Source organism: Vulpes vulpes, chromosome 1 (genome assembly GCF_048418805.1).
Source record: "Vulpes vulpes isolate BD-2025 chromosome 1, VulVul3, whole genome shotgun sequence".
Lineage (NCBI taxonomy): Eukaryota > Metazoa > Chordata > Mammalia > Carnivora > Canidae > Vulpes > Vulpes vulpes.
The window spans coordinates 193,836,450-193,851,460 of NC_132780.1; the positions used below are offsets into that span (position 1 = coordinate 193,836,450).

Genomic DNA, 15,011 nt, shown 5'->3' on the forward strand with positions numbered 1-15,011 from the left:
TCCCATATGCACCAACAATCACATACTTTTCTTTACTATCAGGGAAAATGTAAAGTCACTGCCAGCACCACTACTATTCAATATTGTATTTGTGTCCCTAAACCATATAAGTATGAAAAGAATAGAAACTAAATTACAGATTTAAGGATGAAAAAAGAAAGATAAGAAACTGTCATATTTGCACATGATATTATTGGCCACATAGAAAACTCAAGACAAAATACAGATAAATTATTAGAATTCATAAGAGAGTTTTTCTAATCACTATACATTTCTATAGAGCAAAAACAATAAGAAAACTGATTTTAAAAGAATGCCATTATAAGAGCAAATATATATAATTTAATCAAAGTTGTGTACCTCATTTGTAAAGGAAAATTATACCTTATTTTTTGTAAGATTTTTTATTTATTCATTTGAAAGAGAGGGAGAGTGCATGCACATGAGTGGAGGTGAGGGGGCAGGGCAGAGGGAGAGGGAGAAGCACACTCCTCGCTGAGCAAGGGAGCCCCACCTGGGGCTCAATCCCAGGACCCAGAGGTCATGACCTGAGCCAATGACAGACGCTTAACCATTTGGACCACCAAGGCACCCCAAATGAAAGGCACCCTTGTTGAAACACCATTAAAGAAGACTTAAATAAATAGAGAAATATCACGTTGTTAGTAGGAAACTTCGATAGCATGAAGATGCCAATTCTCCCCATTTTGACAAAATCCAATTCCAATGAAAAGCCCCAGCAATATTTTTTATGGAACCTGACAAACAAATATCATTTATCATTTATCATTGAAATGAAAGAAGAAAGGGAAAAAAATTGTCAAGTCTCCCTAAGAAAAAAGTATAAGGTAAGGATAATTGCCCTCCCAGATATCAAGACATAGTCTGTAAGCTATAGTAAGAAAATGAGATACTGGCCGAAGACTAGACAGAGGGGCCAAAGGAATACAATAGAGAACCTGGAAACAAATCAATACATATATAGAGACTTGTTTTTATAATGTAGTGGGCACTAGAGATAGAAGATTCAATCAATTACACTAGGAAAATGTATTAAGCAACTTTGAAAAAACAGAATTGGAGCCCTACCTCACACCATGCACAAAAATCAATTCCAGTTGGATTAGAGACTTAGACATGGAGGGAAAACCTATACAATTTTTATTTATTTATATTTTAATTTAATCTATTTATTTAAAGATTTTTATGTATTTATTTGAGAGAGAGAGACAGAGAACAAGTGTGGAGGAGGGGCAGAGGGAGAGGGAGAAGCAGACTGCCCGCTGAGCAGGGAGCCCAATGTGGAGCTCCATCCAGGACCCTGGGATCATGACCTGAGCCAAAGGCAGGCGCTTAACCAACTGAGCCACCCAGGCTTCCTAAATCATAAAACTTTTAGAAAACAATTCAGGAGAATACCATTACAACCTCATAAAAGGGAAAGCTTTCTAAAACAAAACAGAATTATCAGTTTCTGGAGGAAAATATTGATAAATTCTACCACATAAAATTAAAACTTTCTCCTAAATCAAAGACATTAGGAGAGTAAAAAGACAGTCACTGAAGGTGAGAAAATATTTTCCATACATATAATTTTTTAAAGGGTTTTATTTATTTATTCATGAGAGACACACACACACACAGAGACCTAGGCAGAGGGAGAGGCAGGCTCCCTGCAAGAAGCCTGATGCACTACTCGATCCCGGACCCCGGGATCATGCCCTGAGCTGAAGGCAGAGGCTCAACTGCTGAGCTACCCAGGTGTCCCTGCCATACATATAATTAAGACAAAGGATTATTAGCCAAAATAGTTTGGGGTTTCTTTTAGATTTTATCTATTTATTTGAGACAGAGCACAAGCAGGGAGGAGGGTCAGAGGGAGAGGGAGAGGGAGAAGCAGACTCCCTGCTAAGCAGCCCAACACAGGGCCGGATCCTAGGACCCCAAGATCATGGCCTGAGTTGAAGGCAGATGCTTAACCGACTGAGCCACCCAGGCGCCCCCCCAGATAAAATTGTTAAAGCTTCTATGAATCAAAAGAAAAACAACTGTATGGGAAAATAGCAAAAATCACATAGTTCATAAAAGAGAAAATAAAAATGGCCCACAGACACCTGAAAAAGACTCCACCCTAGTAGTAATCAGAGAAATGCAAATTAAAACTACAAAAAGCTATTTCTCCAATATGCATTATAAAAATTTTATTTTTTTATTTTTATTTTTTAAAGATTTATTTATTTATGCATGAGAGACATGCACAGAGACACAGGCAGAGGGAGAAGCAGGCTCCATGCAGGGAGCCTGACGTGGGACTCGATCCTGGGTCTCCAGGATCACACCCTGGGCTGAAGGTGACATTAAACCACTGAGCCACCGGGGCTGCCCTCATTATAAAAATTTTAAAATAAGTCTAATAAGTGTTAACAAGGATGGAAGCAACAATAATTCATCACTTCCTGGTAGGAGTGTAAATAAATACAACCACTAAGGGAAATAGTTTGATAGTACCTAGTAAAATTGAATAAGAAAGCAATTCTAAGGGCACCTGGGTGGCTCTGTCAGTTAAGTGTCTGACTCTTGATTTAGCTAGGTCATGGTCTCAGGGTTGTGGGACGGAGCCCCCCCATTGGGCTCCAAGCTCAGCAGGGAGTCTGCTGGAGATTCTCTCTCTCCCTCTCCCTCTGCCCCTTCCTCCTCCTGCCCTGTAATTTAAAAAAAAAATTCTATGTCTGGGTTTATATACTAGAGAAACTTTGGCATATGTGCATACCAGGAAGCATGCACAAGAGACACACATAGAAGCATCTATCATAATTACAAAAGAAAGAAAGGAGAGAGGGAGAGAGAGAGAGAAAGAAAGAAAGAAGAAAGAAAGAAAGAAAGAAAGAAAGAAAGAAAGAAAGAAAGAAAGAAAGAAGAGGGAACCCTGGGTGGCGCAGCAGTTTAGCGCCTGCCTTTGGCCCAGGGCGCGATCCTGGAGACCCGGGATCGAATCCCACTTCGGGCTCCTGGTGCATGGAGCCTGCTTCTCCCTCTGCCTGTGTCTCTGCCTCTCTCTCTCTCTCTGTGTGACTATCATAAATAAATAAAAATTAAAAAAAAAAAAGTTTAATGTCTGGAACTGCCAAACTGTTTAAAAAAAAAAAAAAAAGAAAGAAGAAAGAATTCACAGTAGTGAGGACCAATCACTGTGGCATGCTCACTCAGTAGAGTTCTATACAACAGAGGGAAGGAGGAAACCACATTGGATGGATGTACCACAATTAATTTAATACCAACATTAAACAGTGTTGAGAGAAAAAACACATCACTGCAAACTCCAAAATATATGCTTCTGTTTATATCAAGTTTTTCTTTTTTTTTTAAGACTTTTATTTATTTATTCATGAGAGACACACAGAGACACAGGCAGAGGAGAAGCAGGCTCCACACAGGAAGCCCGACGTGGGACTTGATCTGGGGTCTCCAAGATCAGGTCCTGGGCTGAAGGTGGCGCTAAACCACTGAGCCAACCGGGCTGCCCTATATCAAGTTTTTCAAGAGCAAAACTCCATACTATAGTACTTAGGGATATGTACATAAGTAGTAAGCTTATAAAGAAAATAAACAAATGAGCAAAACACAACTTAAGGTGCTGATGACTTCTACGATGTGTTGGTGGGGAGAAGGCATGCAACCCAAGAGGGCACAAAGAAACCTCCCTACTACTGAGATCCTATTTTTATTTTTATTTATTTTTTATTTTTTATTTTTTTTGAGATCCTATTTTTAAAACATAGCTGTTTGGGGGCAGCAGCTGGGTGGCTCAGTCTGTTAAGCAGCTGCCCTCAGCTCTGGTCATGATCCCAGGATCCTGGGATGGAGCCCCGCATTGGCCTGCATTGGGCTCCCTGCTCACTAGAGAACCTGCTTCTCCCTCTCCTGCTGTTCCCCCTGCTTGTGCTCTCTCATTCTGTCTCTCTGTCAAATAAATGCATAAAATCTTTTTTTTTTTAATGTAGCTGCCAGGATATGAGCATTTATTTTTATTTCATTCTTTAAATTGTGTAGATACCTTCATATAGTATTTTATATATATGATACATTTCACGATCAAATGTTAGCTATTTTATTTCTCGAATCTTGGCTATTATACTAAAGCTCAACGGCTATGTCTCCTTTGTTTTCCCTCTCCAAGGAAAAGCCATTAGAAAACACCATTCCCTTACTGATTTAAAAAATCTAGTCCACTCCTAGATGGAGTGCTCCTTCTTTTTGGCTCATGACTACCGTATTCTAGGTCCAGTGCTGTACTTGCCCCTGCGCTGCCATTATCAGAGGTCAGATTTCTGTACTTTTCTGGCAACCTAACTGAGGGTACCAGGATCATTCTTTCTTTCCAGCAGTGTTTGCTCAGCCAGCAAGTATAAGTGAAAAAAAAATGAAGTTTAATTATAATCAGATCTCCAGGAGTTTTTTTCCTCTAATGATGGTCACATCAAATGACTCCAAAGTAATTCTTTCCAAAAAACAGAGGGTAGTAATTCAAGGCCTTCAAAGCTAACCAGAGTGATGAAACGGCCCAATGCCAGTACATCATCCCTTTCATGAGTGGACCTTATTAAAATCACCTTGTGTCCCCTTCTCTGATGAATTTCTTCTGTAAAATATAAATGATAAGCAACCATGCTGGGTGTTCCTAGAAGCTGTGGTCATAAGCTTTCCATTAATAGACAGTTGAGCCCATCATCAGTTTTGTCTACACCTACACACTGAGGTTGGAAGCTTCATCACTCTGATTCATACTTGTATTTTCTTTTTTTCTTCCTAATAATGCAACATCTCAATCTTTCCACCCTCACCCAACTTTCCCCGGCATGAACACACTCAGCATTGTCACACTTGGCCAATAGAAGTTGAATATTAAATACATTTTTGGTAGGCTTTAATAACGTTCACAATAAGCTGAATGTCCTATCATTTATTTGCTTTGAACTTGCAAAGGCGTCAATAAACTCAAAGAAAGCACTCTGAGAACGGGTGGAAGAAAGATGTTGATCCCCCCAATCTATCTTTTGGAAATTCAAAATACACAATGGAATAACAGCTGTTCTAGATTTCCATCAGAGATTAGCAGATAAATTATTATTGAAATTCAAAGTTGTGACATCTTTAGATAAATATTTGCCCTTGATTTTCACAGCCTCTGATTCAACAGAAATCTGGAAGGGTCCCCAGTCTGGCCCAGAAAGGATCGTTTTCAATCTACGCTGTGGTTAAAAAGGAGCCCAGGCCGAATTGTACCAGCAGGTCCCTCTTGGGCTGTCGCTCCCTGATGTCAATGGCCAGCTCTCTCTGCCTGCAGCCTTGTTTCAGCCTGCCCCCCTCCAAGGCTTGTTCACCCCTCTTCCTGAGCCTGCCACAGATTCAGCACCTGCCATCAGAGCTCCCGTCCAGCGTGCCCACCTAGACGCGTGCCAACACCCTGGCCTGATGCCTCTAGGGGGTCTCTATAGGAAAGCCTAGCTGTTGAAGACTTCAACGCACCAGCCTTAGAGCACGCAAGTGCCTGCTGATCCAAGAGAAGAAGTATCTTCCATAAAGACCTTGTACTTTAATCTCTTTGCGGAGGCTCGAGCCCTCCATCAACAGATGGCTTCCCTTACACCTGCGCGTGGTCCCTCTCCCCAGGGGATTCACTGGGAAAGCCGGTCCTCCAAGAAGACTACTGGCCTTTGCACTAGCCAGGAGGACTGGGGTGTCTGGTATGCAACCATTGCCTACCCAGCTTGGAACGGAGGCTTGGAGGCAGAGACTGCATCGAGTTTTATTATTAAAGGAATCTCCTGCCTCTCTGTGTCCTGCTGAAGACCCCTCTGCACCCCTTCTCCTATCTTGAAAGGAGAGAAACAGGGGAGATTATTTCTCTATAGAGAACTCCTGGCCCCTCCATCCTGGATCTTCAGACTGTCACCACCTTGACCCTACAATTTTTAATGACTGCCACTTCTCACAGTAGGGTGGGCCTACAAGGTAATCAGTAGGACTATGAAATCCATAGGTTCCATGGGCAAGTCTGTCTTGTAACTTTACAAGGCTGGAGGTGCTCAGGCCTTCCTTCGGGACCCCCATGCTGGCAAGCCCCTCCCCACACCCGCTAATTGATTTGGGAGTCAGCCTTCCCACTTGTGTGTAAATTGAGAGCAGGGACGCCTGCGTGGCTCAGCGGTTGAGCGTCTACCTTCCTTGGCCCAGGCTGTGATCCTGGAGTCCCAGGATCGAGTCCCACATTGGGCTCCCTGCACGGAGCCTGCTTCTCTCTCTGCCTGTGTCTCTGTCTCTCTCTCTGTGTGTGTCTCTCATGAATAAATAAATAAAATCTTAAAAAAAATAAATAAATTGAGAGCAAACTCGCTTTTGTCCCCTCTCGCAGTTGGGAACAACAGTAGTAGTTGCTCAATAAATACCTGAGGAATGGTCACACCTCCTGAGAGGCCTCTTTTCCCTCCTCCTAGGTCACCTGCCTGTACTCCCCCCAGCTGGACGGCCCCGACCCTCACCTGGGCCCTCTCCCCGCGGCTGCCGGGCCCCCTGCAAGGGTCCGAGCTCCCACCTGGAGGTCAGGTGCGACCAGGAGGGCGCGCCTCGGGTCGGCACCAGGGACAGCGCAGGCCCCCGCAGCCACACCCGCGTCCCCTGCCGATCCCGTCCGCGCCCCGGCGCCCCGACACCCCGACACCCCGACACCCCTCTCCTCCCCGCGCACCCCCACCCCCACCCCCACCCCCACCCCCTGCGCTGCAAGAATGTGGCGCAGGAGCCAGTGGAGAATCTTGGCTGCGGCCCCTCCCCCGCCTTATAAAAAAGAAATTGACTTTTGTTTGGAGTTTGTGAAAAGTGGGGCTCGGGGCCCAGTCAATGGGGCGCCCCGCGGCGCGGGCTGAGTGGAGCTAGCGCGAACCGCTCAGCCGCGGCCCCAATTAATCCGCCCTTTGTGCGGCCCGCGCGGCCGCCCCCGCCGCAGCAGCACCAGCGGCCCATTGTTCCCCTCGCCGGGCCGCGGGATTTACCCTTTTCAAACAGCCGGTTTTGTCCAGGGCAGTTCGAGCGGAAGTTTCTCACTGACAATTTGCCCCAAATAGATAGATTTGTCAGAAACGACCTTCGGGAAGGAAGCAAAAAGCCACCGGGCCCGAAGGTTGGGCCGGAGACGGGGGGCCTCGACGTCCCTCCCGCGGCCGAGCTGCCCCCCACGCGCCCCAAAGCCCCGCGGGGGTCCCCGGAGCCCGCTGGCACCTGCGGAGCCCGCCCCTCCGCGGACCTGACCTCCACTTACCCATCTGTAAAATGGGACAGCGCGGGCGCTGGCGGGCCGTAAGTGCAGAGCTTTGCAGAGCTTTGGGTCATTTGGCGTGGATAACCTTCCTTCCCTTTCTCCCCACTTCCTTTTTTAAGACTCTAAGCTAAAAATAAAAAAAAAATTAAATTAAATTAAAAAAAACTCTAAGCTAAAAAAACCCAACCAAACAAAAAAAAAAACCTAAAACCTAATGAGGCCTGGGCCACGTTATGAAACGGCCCTTGAAGGTGGGTCTCGGTCACCAGTTCCGGATTGTGCACGTGCTGTTTTCTCTTCTGCCCTCCGGCTCCTCCTTAACAAAGATGTCAACCGTGCTAAATCACAGGTGGTGCCTTTGTAAGACTGGCTATTGTCCCCTCATAAGTCAAGATATAAAACGCTTTGTACTGAATGGCCCGTGATCTGGAGCTCTCAACTTGGGAGTCGGGCTGTTAGATTTTTTTTTTTTTTTCCCACCCACCAGAGCCGCTCTTCTCCCAAATGACCTCACTTAATAAGCAAAACCGAAATGGGGGAAGGAAAAAAAAACAAAACAAAACCAACATGCTGTTGATGAAAAGAATAGTTACTGATTTCTTCACACTTAATGGCAAGTATGAGTCTTTTAAAATACAGTCTCATACCAAACAGATCTGTGAATTTTAAGCAGAACTGAATTGTATTAATCAGTTGATGGGTTTGTTCATTTTCTATCACTAGAGGAGAAATACGAAGGTTGGGACCCCCAGCGGCTATTTCTACTGTACTCAGGCAATCTCCGGCTTTAGTTGAGAAAATTTCCTGCTAGTGGCACAGGAGAGAAAAATTGAAACAAAAAAAATCTGGTTTTTGTTTATCCATCAGGTGAATACACAATTCAGCATCATACAGAGGAAACCCTAGGTGGTCTTTAACAAGATCTCAGTGGCTAAGAGCTACAATTTAGAGAAGATGACAATACATACACAGTGTCAATAGTATTTAAACAAACATCCCAGACAACAGAATAATGGTTATTAACTATGATGCTTTGGGCTTCTGACTAATTTCCCATGCCTGTCTGCAGCCAAACAGCTGCAGGATTTTCCCCCTTTAAAACTGTTTATGCGCATCATTTTAAAAATTGCATTTAACAGCCATATCCTTCAGAACAGTCCCTCTGTGTGGAACAGAAGTGAATGGCTTAGTAATAATGATGAAGCCAGTGGCAAGAATGTCTTTCATGCCAAAAGAACTCTAACCACTCCGCTAGAAACCTACTCCTTCAAAAGCTTCTGCACCTCTCTGAAATGTGGACAGCTGTCTGATGTTGTATGCCCTGCAGTATGGGTTGACGTGTTTAAATAAAGGAAGTTCTTTAACCCTGCTCACACTTGCAGAAGTGTTTTCAAAATTGGTTAAATTGTGCAACTGTACTAAACATGTGCCCCTCCTGGGGTTTGAAAATGTTAAAGAAATCAAAAGAGGGACGCCCGGGTGGCTCAGCGGTTTGGTGCCTGCCTGCCGCCAAGGGTGTGATCCTGGGGTCCCGGGATCGAGTCCCACATCAGGCTCCCTGCATGGAGCCTGCTTCTCCCTCTGCCTGTGTCTCTGCCTCTCTCTCTCTCTCTCTCTCTCTCTCTCTCTCTCTGTGTGTGTCTCAAATGAATGAATGAATGAATGAATGAATGAATAAATAAATAAATATTTTTTAAAAAGGAAAGAAATCAAAAGAGAAGGTAAGATTATCTTGCATAATTCCTTTCTCACTTCCAGACAAAGACTAAGTTTTTAAAATTACTTTAGCAACCAGGACATTAAAATGAATGCATTACTTGTACACTCCAAACATGCAACTCAATCATTATTGAGCTAATGCAACTGGAAATAGATATATTTAGGGACCCAAATACGTGCAGTTATGACCTTGGGTAGCTATATATTATTTTAGCTAATCAAAAATGCATGGACTACAGTTGAATTACTTCCACTATTTCCATTGTTGTTGTTGTTTAACATTTATTAAGCTTCCACGTTGCACTAAAAGATGTTCAAAACACATCAAAGAACCTCAGCCTTCACACACACACAAAACGGCATCCAAATATTTGTATTTATCTATAGAGAGATACACATATGTTGTATGTGACGTGTGTGGGTATTTCGAACATCTCGTTATTCAATGTCCTGATCTGATTTCAAATCGCTGTTTCATCTACTCCAAAATCATGTCAATTATACCTGAAATTTTAGAAACTGGGAGAAATACCAGCAACCTACCTCCTGAGTTGTGAACTGCTTTACCTGAAAGGCCAAATCCCCCCCCTCCCAGCAGGCAATCATCTTATGCCCTGAAGCATGAGATCTGATTACCCCTATCATCATCTTAGCTTGCATAGATACAGATGTTATTAACGGCTGTAGTTTATCCAACCCTTTTTAAAAACGCAGCTGCAGCATTTGACTTGGGGACCTCCTGTGAATCCCACTGGTTGACTCCGTCTTGCACAAAGCGCGTGGGGTTTGGGGGAGGGAGAAGAGAGGGGGAGGTTTGTTTTGTTTTGGAGGGTTTTTTTTTTTTTTTTGAATCAGACTTCCCTAAATAGCCACTCGGCATCTTTGTAAGTGATGTGAATTCTGAAATTACTTACTAGAATAGGAGGACAACAGGGTACTGTGTGAACTAGATCATTTGGAAACAAAGCATACTAGAATGTATGATGCTTTTCACTGCATTGGCAGAGATCAAATATGTGATCCTGATATACTTATTCATGCTATAAAGAATTGTAGTTTATTCTCAAATATGTTAGCCACATTTAAACGGGCTACCCCGTTTTACATAACAATTGTTTCTACTAGTGTTGAAACAGTAATCTGGATAAAGCAGGTCCCTGCTGTGGAGGGACTAGAGGGATGTTTTTAAAATCTGAAAGGCCCGGATTGGCAATCTACACCGATCAAATTTAGTAATTAATTGTTCAGTCTAATCATTGACTTTTTCTCAGCGTCTACAATTAGTATCTCTAAGTAGTTCCTCTTGTAGCTCATATCATTCCCTCCACAAAAACGGAAAAAGACCTCACGAGTCTGCTCTCCATTGGGACACAGCAAATTTTAAAGACTGTCAGAGAGGGAATTTGAAGGAAAATTTGGGAAGTGGGGGAGTTGGAAGCACTAGAAATACCAAACTATTGCTTCAAGATGCATACAACACTTCTCTTAATTCTGATTCTTCACTTGTGAGTGAATTTGGCTTCACTGGAGATTCCAGAAGCCCTTCTGAGAAAAAGAATGGGAGGTAGCTCACTGCAGTGGATTTAATATTTCAAAGAGCATTAGTCTCAGCATCAAGAGATATGGGTTCTGGTGATGGCCTCTGTCTCTAGGTGAGTGACCTAGGACAAGCTTTGTCTCTAGGGATCTCAGTTTTTCTCATCTGTGAAATGATGGAATTAGAAGAGTACTGATCTCTAAGGTCCCTTCCAACTTGTGTGCTCTGTAGTTCTGGGCTAAATGGAAACTACTGAGTCACATTGTGTCATTGACAGGAAATTAAGAGGTTGTAGAAGGCTCGGTGGCCAATCTCTCCCTGGATGTAGTCTGCTTCCTAGCCTTTCTTTTTTGTTTTAGAAAGCCAAACAATTACCTGCATTGCTTCCCACGGTTTGAAGGTCTAGAGGACCTGTCTCTACTCCCCACCAACCCCATTGCTGGGACAAAGTAAAGGAAGCCCCCCCTCGCCCCCCACCTCAAGCCTCAGCTTTCATTGTGAGTACCAAGAAGCAGGGTCACTTAGACATTGCACATTTATAAAGCACCATTATGTGCCAGAGTGCGAACACCGACACTCCGAAGATGAATCAGGTAGTCTCTACTCCAAGAGCTCCCTGGCTAGTTGGAGAGCTGGGTATCCCTTATGTCTCTTCCAAACCTCTAACTCTTGCCATTAGGAAATAAGAAACCGACAGCTTTGTCCCTGTTGACCCATTTTCCTGGGGGAAAAGAAGGAGACCACAATATTTTCTTGCGCTTATGTTTCTGTTAACATCTTTGGTTGTTTATGTTTTAAATACATCTCAAGTGAGTCCTCTTTTAGGACAGAGCCCAGGTCACAAATTAAAGCACTTTGACAAGAGAGCCATTGATAAATTCTTCTGGCACCAAGGCAGGCTATCAGTAAATAGAATATTTTATGTAGGAAATAAAATAAGAGATGGAGAAAGATGTTTCTATTTGATCATTCTTAGGCCAAGAAGAATGTCAAACTATAGTAGGACTCAGATGCCCCTAATCTTCAGCCTGCCTCTAGACTTGAATTTCTTCAGCTTCTGTGGCTCCAAGGGAGGAGGGTGTGGCTGAATGCCAAGACAATGTTATTTGTTAAGGGGGTTGGGGGGAAAAAAGGGGGGGAGTTGGGGGAGAAGCCAGTCACACCAAGCATTGTCTTAATCCTTTTACTGGTAACAGTGTTTGTCTTCCCATCTGGTGGGGAAGAAGAGACAACTCTTAGCCAAGAAGTCCTGGGAAATGTAAGGAATAACTTCACAATTCAGCACCATTGGGTTCTGGAGCATCTGTATCTCTATTCTGGGTTGTTCTCAGTGTGTCTTTCCTAAGTAGAATTAGATAGGACCCAAACAGCTTGTAGAGAGACCCTCAGCAGAATCTGGAGCAAGTTTGATGAGATGGTGTCTTTCATTCCATCACTTAGAGCAAGCCCCCACTGAGCATCTACTTTGTGCTAGACCATCTTCCCCATCCACCGGGAAAGCAACAACCAACCCAGAGGTTGACGTATGGTTTGGAAACAAATGAGAATCAGCTTTTTCCTCATGTAAACAAACAAATAAATAAATAAACAAAACTTGTGTCCAAGCATCTTTCGGAGACTGAACATCAAACCCACGCCAAGCTCAACTGGTAGATTTTATCAGACATTTTCCGGGTCTGGGTATCTCTCAACTCTGCTTGTCAGTGAGGTAAAGGGCATCTTAAAGAAAGGAATCTCTACAGGTAGAAGGGCCTCTGAGAGGGGGTTGATTATTGGTTGGGGAGGCCGTCTCTCTGTTCCATACCAACTTCAGCTCTGTTTGCTGATGGAAAGGCTGTTTCTTTCTAAACCTTTGCTGTTTTAATTAAGAAGAATGGGAGGGGGGGGGCAGTTAATGGAGAAGATAGCACTATTTTTAGCGATGCTAGTAAAGAGAGAGGTAGGGGTGAGACCCAGATAACCTGATGCTAGAGGCCTGCCTTGCACCTTTGCCTCTCTTACACCATTTAGTTAATAGGACTCTACTGCCCTTTTTAAATGGATGGGAAGAGGCATTACTAAGAATAATGGAGTAAGGGAAAGTAGGCTCTAATATAAGACTGGGTTCAGAGACAACAGATTCCCCTAACACAAGACCAGCTTTCCAGGCAGCCCATGATAGCCTACTCCACTCCACACTGGTTTAGGGTCCCTTGTGTATTTCCCCAGAATGTCCTGTATTTTAGTCCAAGCCAATGCATTTAGCACCTCTTATGTGTCTGCTCTCTCTGTAGATTCCTTGAGAAAGGGATCATGTCATGAATCTGTGACACAGAGCAGGTACTCAGGATGTGATGAAGGGGGTGGGTGATGATTGATGGATGGACAGAGAGACCCTTAGATTCTGTGGTCCTTCTCATAATTTTATTTCTTAACTCCTGGGCCAACATATAAACATCCTGTAATGAAAGTATGTTTTTGGTTTTGATTTTTGGTGGAGAGTCCCATACTCACAAAAGGCTAAAGAGGAAGTTAGGGGCTGTGTTTAGAGGTGGTCGGAAGGGCTTCGGAACCTCTGGGATGCGGCTTCACTCCTTCCCCAAGACAACTACTATAAACTCATCCTTGAACTTGTCTCTGTTAAAAAGTATTGCTGAGCTAGGTGGCATTTGCCCCTTAGCAACCATTTCCCGTCCTGCACTCATAGGAAAAAATCTTTGAAAGTTAAGGTTGAATCATTTACTGACAGTTGGAACCCAGGGAGGTCACTTGCCCAAGGTTACACAGCTAGTTGGGACAAGAGTCTGAACTCCACCTCCTGGCTTCCAGTGGTTAGCCTTATTGTGCCTCCAGGGGCTTCTTGGGAATTCTGCAGGAGACTTTCCTCCTTTATTTATCCACCCAACATTTATGCAGCATCTACAATGATTCACACTGCACGCATTGATAGAAAGACGGAAAATAACAGTCTGTTTTGTGGACGCTTTCTTCTCTGAGCTGTCCCCACGAGAGTCCCGAGTTTCTAACCTTAGATCCGAGGTCCCTGTGGCCTGCAGCAGCTTCCACCCAGCAGAAGCCTGCAGGCCCTTGGGCTCTAGGCTCCTCTTGGACCCCGTGGGCGGGTGCACCCCAGCCCCTCCCGCCCACCCTGGATCTTGTAGCTGCCGTTGCCACCGAACCAATCATGCCAGAAAGTCATCATGATGATTTCAGAATTGCATTGTGATTTATGCAAAGCGCGCGGATAATTACAGCCGGGCGCGCAGAACACGGGACGAACATGCTGTGGGTGTGTGTGCGGTGCCTTTTGCCAGGGCTGGATGGTGTGGTGGTGGTGGTGGTGGTGGTGTGTGTGTGTGTGTGTGTGTGTGTGTCTATTCAATGGCCTTCTGGATGGATACCCTGCTTGATTACCGACTGGTGACAGGAAAAAAAGGGGGTCATTCCCATTTTGAATTTGAGACAGTTTGGTGAGCCTCAGGAGTATTTCCCACAAGTTTTGGTCCCTACAAATGAGCGAGCAGAGCGAAAATGTCGGGGAGTATGGAGGGAGGTAGTTTCACCCCTGGAGAGCCACAGTGTTCCTACTTCCAAGCCCCCCATCCCGAAGGGCGGCTTCTGGGTCTCCTTCTTGCCACCGGCTCCTAAACTTTTCCCCCCTGGAGACAGGCCCAGGTCTAGTCTCTGACACTGGCCTTCATTTTTGCCCGAGATCCGTTACTGTACTTGGATCTCAGGCTTTGTCCTTAACCGAGTGGCCCACTCTGCGTCCACGTGATGGTGGCGGCGGTGGTGATGGTGGCGGCGGTGGAGCAAGTGGGTTTCCAGCGGGAGCCAGAACCTCAAGCTCCAAACCCCAGCCTGGCACACTAACTGCGTGTCTCTAGCGACGCTCGGTTCCCCTCCTGGACGCGGAATTCCCTTTCTGGCGCGTGCGGCCAGCGCACTGCCCAACGTAGCCGTCCACAATTTTGATGTCTTGCCCCGTCTCCTAAAGAAATACCCTCAGCTTTATGGTTCTGGGCCACAATTCCCCAATCTCGTCCCAATACCAAAACCCGAGGAGGGCTCACTTGGGAAAGAGTCGTCCTCTTTCTTGCGGGTTCCGCGTGTCCCTGCGACCGCGGCGGGCACGCGGGGGCAGCGCGCGGTGCTGGTGCGCGGGGCCCTGCGGACGAGGCTCCTGCGGGAAGTTGCGCTCACGTGCGGAGGCCGCGGGCAGGAGCGCACGGCCCGCGCCCCGGAGACGCGGCGGGGCGGAGGGGCTGCTGCGCCCTCCGAGGGCTCGGGGACCCGGGCGCTCGCTTGCACACACTAACTGTCCTCGGAAGCCCGGGTGACCCGGAGTCTGCGGAAAGTGGGGCTAAGAGGAGGGCGGGGAGGATTGCGGAGCGCGGGTCTCAGTTCTCCTCCGCGCTCCCCGCGCCCCCCCATCCCCGCCCCCCCCCCCCCAGCGCTGCG

General features: G+C 45.5%; 1 long non-coding RNA gene across 1 annotated transcript in view; it reads left to right on the top strand.

The window, feature by feature from the left end:
* LOC140595614 (uncharacterized) overlaps window positions 1-6,328 on the top strand; it is a 28,580-nt gene extending 22,252 nt beyond the window's left edge. Inside the window, exon 3 of the long non-coding RNA XR_011997340.1 lies at window positions 5,183-6,328. This is a non-coding gene — a long non-coding RNA (uncharacterized lncRNA). The remainder of the gene's footprint in view (window positions 1-5,182) is intronic.
* Window positions 6,329-15,011: the final 8,683 nt, after the last annotated feature.